Source organism: Triticum dicoccoides, chromosome 2B (genome assembly GCF_002162155.2).
Source record: "Triticum dicoccoides isolate Atlit2015 ecotype Zavitan chromosome 2B, WEW_v2.0, whole genome shotgun sequence".
Lineage (NCBI taxonomy): Eukaryota > Viridiplantae > Streptophyta > Magnoliopsida > Poales > Poaceae > Triticum > Triticum dicoccoides.
In genome coordinates, this window is record NC_041383.1 from 95,783,028 (window position 1) to 95,788,723 (window position 5,696).

The 5,696-nt window shown below is 51.6% G+C and overlaps 1 long non-coding RNA gene across 4 annotated transcripts in view; it reads left to right on the top strand.

Annotated features, from left to right (window-relative positions):
* Positions 1-1,883, top strand: part of LOC119362336 — a 6,231-nt gene extending 4,348 nt beyond the window's left edge. For all 4 annotated transcript variants that reach the window (XR_005173356.1, XR_005173357.1, XR_005173358.1 and 1 more), the window contains one exon: positions 1,533-1,883. This is a non-coding gene — a long non-coding RNA (uncharacterized LOC119362336). The remainder of the gene's footprint in view (positions 1-1,532) is intronic.
* The last annotated feature ends 3,813 nt before the right edge of the window (positions 1,884-5,696 follow it).

The following is a 5,696-nucleotide window of genomic DNA, read 5'->3' on the forward strand; positions in this document are numbered from 1 at the left end:
CGCCTAAAACTGTATGAAACCACCCCCAAAAATTTGACGAACCCCACGTCCAACCAAAGTTGCGTATTCCGATATGCTAGGTCGCCCACCTATCGACCAAGTTGCCTAAAACTCAACGAAGCACCCCCACAAATCGACAGACCCCACGTCCAACCAAACTCGCCTATTCCGGTATGCTAGGTCGCCCACCCATCGACCAAGTTGCCTAAAACTCTACGAAGCCACCCCTAAAAAGTTGTCGAAGCACATGTTCAACCAAACTCGTCTATTCCGGCATGCTAGGTTGCCCACTGGTCAACCAAATTTGCCTAAACCACTACGAAGTCACCCCCAAAAAGTCGCCGAAGACCGCGTCCAACCAAACTCGCCTATTACATAGGTACTTAGGGAGAGACGGCTTGTCAGTCAGTCCATGATTGTGGTCAGCAACAACACCTGTGACCACCTACTTATTATTATTTAGCTTGACTGTCATTTTTGCTGGACAGTTGGTCTGTTTGATAAACTCTCTTCTCCTCTTCTTAAGAAGGCTCCCTGGAGATTTATAAGAGCTACAACCTGCATGCGCTTACTGCCAACATCTTGCCCATCGCCAGTCCTCAGAATCTGAACTTAGTTTTTTAAGCATAGGGGTGTAGACATCATCATTTTGATTTTAGGCTTCCCAGACTTGTTGCAACAAAAGGTCTGTTTCTCAAGCACATTAGTGCAGGCAGACCTCCTTGACGTGCTGGCTTTCATTGAGAACCCAATTTTCAGAGCGTAGGCATTGTAGCGCGTCTTAGCACCTGCAAGCGTGTCAAACTCCATGCCAACATAAGGTTCCTGTGGGCTAGATCGCACCTCGTTCACAACAAAACCAAACAAGCCAGCGCCACCTGTATGAACTTGCCCACCATGGCTTGGCAGAGTTAAAGCCCTGCTGAACACGGCAGGGGCGGGCGCGACAGTTTCAGTTGCCGTTGCATCAGACGCACTAATAGCAGCAGCAGCTGCAACACGGAACTCCACACTGAGGACATCTTGGACAGGAGCAGAACGCAAATCTGGCGACTCGCCTACCCCCTCGATAGAAATAGGCATTTTTCCATCTGGGACTTGTGTACAGTACAGCGGGCCTCCATCACAATCATCGAAGTCATCAGGGAATTCATTGAGATCCAGCTCAGCCATCTGAACATTTTAGAAGATAGAAAGAAAATTCTGTGTAAGCGACATAATATAAATGAAACAACGAAAACATCTCTTCTTTTGCTCTTTTTGCTACTAGTCAGGTTGACATATCATGTTTACTACTAGTTGGCAGAAAAATGGCAGGCAGAAATTTACAGGATGCAGGCATTATTGTTGGTTGAATTTACTAGCTCAGACTTCTTTCTGGTTTTTGTTTTGTACTAGCAACTAGTCTCTTGTTATTTCATCTCCCCTTTTTTAATCAGAGATGTAGGCAAGCTTTTTCTCTATCTTATAGCCATACTGAAGAACTATACACAGTTTTATTACAACCAGTTTTTCCTCTCCTTTTGTTCCAGAGGTCAGGTGGAAGACAATAGGCAAGATAATATACAAGATGTCCTTCAGGATCTTTCTCTAGCATACAGATTCAACATGGGGAAGGGGAGGCAAGTACAGGTGGGGACCAGTAGTATCACACGAGAGGTACAGAGGGGTAGTCCCAGTAGCTCAAGAACTAAACAGGAATCATGCCTTCTGTTTTGTTTTTGCCTAAGGATTAGTAGGGATAATAGTAGTTGGAGAGTACTACCTTGGTGTTTTTGCCGGGAGAAAACTGCCCAGTTTCTCGAAATTTCTTGCCGATGTTGATCCACAGTATTGCCTGATCAGCAACAAAGAGTTGCAGAAAAAAATTGTTGCCTTCTTCAGGATTTGGCTTGGTCCCCTTTTTTTTTTTTCCTTTTTGTCTTTTTTTGTTTGCAAGGAGCTCCCCCCTGCTAGGCCAGGGCGTGCGGTAGTGGCTGGGAGAAATATTGGAAGCAAAGAAATCTCTTTGAATGTCTCGTTACTAAAGTGTTTCTGTTAGTGAGCTATTTAAAAGTGTTTCAGTGGTAGTGAATTGCATTAATCTCTTTGAAGCAAATGTCTCGTTACTAAATCTAACTCATGATGCTATGTATAGTATCTCCCTCTTTTGGATAAGCAGCAAATAAATGCAGATGATTCAGAGTTTCCAAGCATGTTTGTTTATCTAGACAGAAACAGGGTAATGGTTATAGCTAACACTGAAGCAAAAAAATTATAATGCAATTCCGGGTTGGCCCTGCACGATACTGCGTGCTGGGAACCCAGTTCACGGGTTATGATCGCCCGGGATTATTTATTAACGAGAAAGCTAAAATTTTGCGCCAAAGAGGTCACGTCCTTGTCTTCACGGGTAGATTATCAACTCATAGCTATAAGGGGAAAGATTCGCCCGGTACCTCTTTGTTGGCTAATAAAACATAATACGCGGTGTTAATCACGCCGAGGAGTCAAGCACTAGTCAAGACGCGTACACACTCATGTGAGGTGAATTGAATTGTTTCACGAAATAAGACGGTTGCCTGCATCAGCCCGTTTTCCACCATTAGCACTAGGAAACAAGGAGGTCAGGTTGCACTCTACTCTGCATCGAGGATAGGTCGGTTTGGACAGTGACAAACTACGTACAGACGAGCTCCTGTCCATGCCTGTTTTCCACCGCCATTAGCACTAGGAAACATAAAGACCAGGGCTTTTAAACGAGATCCGTTATAGATTTTGATTGCCCATTTCTGGAAAAAGGGAGGTGGTGCACCAATTCGTTTGATCAGGCGCTATTAGACGAGGCTCATTAAGAGCATCTCCAACAGCCGCACGAAACGACGCGCGCGCGCGGTAAACGCAGCCTTTAGCGCGCGCTGGGCGTTTTGCCGCGCTCCAGCGGCGGCGGGAAAATCACGCGCGCGGGAACAGCTTGCGCGCGCGCGAAAAAACGCCAGCTCGCGCGCCATATTTTGCGCACCGCTTTCGGCGCGCCTATAAAATGCGGCGCGCGCCACGCGCCGCACTCGCACCTCCTCTTCTCCTCTTCTCCTCTTCCTGCCACGCGCCGCTCCAGCGCCCCGCCACCGACGCGCCTCCGCCGCAGCGCCCCGCCACCGCCGCGCCGCCATGCCGCCGCGCCGCCGAGGAGCGTCCGGCTACCGCGGCGTCCGCCTGCGCCCCACCGGCGTCTACACCGCGGAGATACGCTCCGGCGGACTCCGGCGGACTCCGGCTCGGCCTCGGCACGTACGAGACGGCGCGCCAGGCCGCCCGCGCGTATGACGCGGCGGCGTGGCGCCTAGGCCGGCCGCGCGGCCAGATGAACTTTCAAGATGTGTACACGCTACAGCAAGCTCTCGACCTCGCCCCTCTGCCTCGTCTGCACACAACGGAAGACCGTGCGGAGCACGCCGAGCGGCAACGCCGCCTCCTCGTCGCTCAGGAGGACGAGCGGGTCATGGCGGAGTGGCGCCAGCGCCACCCAGAGGACATCGCCTACGAGCAGGCCTACTGGGCAAGGCGCCGCGCGGAGGACACGCAAAGGCGCCGCGAGAAGCGGTTGGAAAGGCGTCAGCGGAAGGCGTTGGCGAATGCGCAGTCCGACATCGTTGCAGCAGGTGGGCAGTCGTTCTTCACGCCGGACGATGATCGGTGGCTGGACATCTGGCTAGACACCTCGGACGACACCGCCGAGGATGATAGCGATGGTAGCGACGTAGAGTAGTTTCTATCTAGTTGCGCCGTAGTTTATCTATGCTTTCGAACTATCTATCTAGTTGCACCGATGTAAAATACCTTTGTATCGTTTTTTATTTATGCAATCTATCTAGTTTTTATTTTATCTATGCGTTCGAAAATTAAAAAAAATGTTTTGTGCGCGCTGCATTTTTGCGCGCTGCTGGAGCGGCGCACGCGCTGCATTTTAGCGCGGCTGCTGGAGCGGGCGCAGCGCGCGCGCTAACAGGTTTTTTGCGCGCGGCGCTATAGCGCGGGTGTTGGAGATGCTCTAATGTGATGGAGAGCACACATCGGCTGCGCAGCGGCCTTCATTTTCAGGGGTAGCAATTGCTGTATCTAAGGTGGCCCCGTACTCTGTACAGAGACGGTATGTTAAAACCCGTCAGTGATGGAGGAGAGCACACACCACCACTCAGTCGATCGCCTCACTCTGTTCACGCAGGCGCGCGCCAAGAGAGAAGAGAGAGTGAAGGTTCAGCAGCTGATCGCAAATCAAGATGGAGGAGGCGCGCCGTCTCCTGCGAAGCCTCTCCCCGGTGCAGTCTGCCACGCCGCCCCAGTCCAACCATAAGAAGACCCCGTTGCCCAAGTGGGCGATTGCCGTCATTGCAATCTCCTCCTGCGTCGCCGCCTACGGCCTCGTCTACGGGTCACTTCGGGTGGTGGCGTGCAAGGCCAGGAGGCGTGGAGACGAAGAGAGGGCCAAAAGGTTCGACTCGAGGAATACGCCCGCAAAATGAACGGTTGGTTCAAGCTCCTCGTTGACCTTGCCAACCTCATCTGGAACTGCATCGACGGCTGAAAGGAACACCGGTACTTGCCTACTTACTAGTAGTACGTACGTATGCAGCGGATCTCCGCCGCCCAATAAGTCCAAAACCATGTATGAGCTCCATGCATGTCTAGTACTCTACCGTACTTATATGCTGTGTTTTAAGTGTGGCTGGAATGAATGGATGGATGGATGTAGTACTAGTAATATTGGTCTATGCTGTGTTTCATGTGTGATGAAGGGATGTGGATCAATATTCGCACAAACTTACTTATGGTTTCTACGTAAAAAGAATGTGGAAACAAGGGATTATTGGTTCGATCAGGATGGAAGGGCTCACCCCCTTGAAAATCAAGGGGGAGAAGAAAAGTAGTTAAGGAAGGTTTTACGTACGTAGATGTAGCGTGAGCGCGAATTTAGAACACCCAATCAACATGCATAGGGCTAGACATGTGGTAGCGAGTAGCAGGTATAGCAGCGGCGGTACCTTGAAGGTGATGTTCCTGGGGATGTCACGGCGAACGACGCCGAGCCGTACGTGCCGAGCGGGCGCCCCATCGGCCCGGCGGGCGTGTCCGCCGTGTCGTCCCACTACACAATCGTCTTGTCGGCGCCAGCGCCCTCCAGGGTGATGAACGCGCGCATGGACGATATTGTCATCTTCTCCCTGCGACCAAGGTTTGGAAAGCCAGAATTGTAAGACACGGCGAAAATCTTAGCCAAAATGCCACAGTAGTTCGAAGTTTTCAATAGTATAATTTTGTTTGAAGCATTCAGGGATAATGTGATAACGTGAGTATCGCTACGCTACAGCCAGTTACGAGTGGGCTTCTGATCTCGGTGGGCCTTTCCCTGACGCCCACGATTCCAGGAAACGCCTGCTTCCTCCTTCCCGTGAACCTCCGATCATGGCTGGCTGGATGCAGGCACGCATCTTCGGAGCTCGCCTCCAATGGAGCAAAGTAAACAGAGTTTTACAGTGGCAGAAACCAGGAGGACAGGAGCAATGCACGTACGTGTGGGTGCCGGCGTTGACCTTGATGACGACGCGGACGAGGTTGATGGTCGGGAGCGAGTCGACGGCGGCCTGGACGGACGTGAAGCCGCCGGCCGCAGGGTCCTTGTCGACGACGAGCGAGTAGGACGGGAAGGCGCGCGCGAG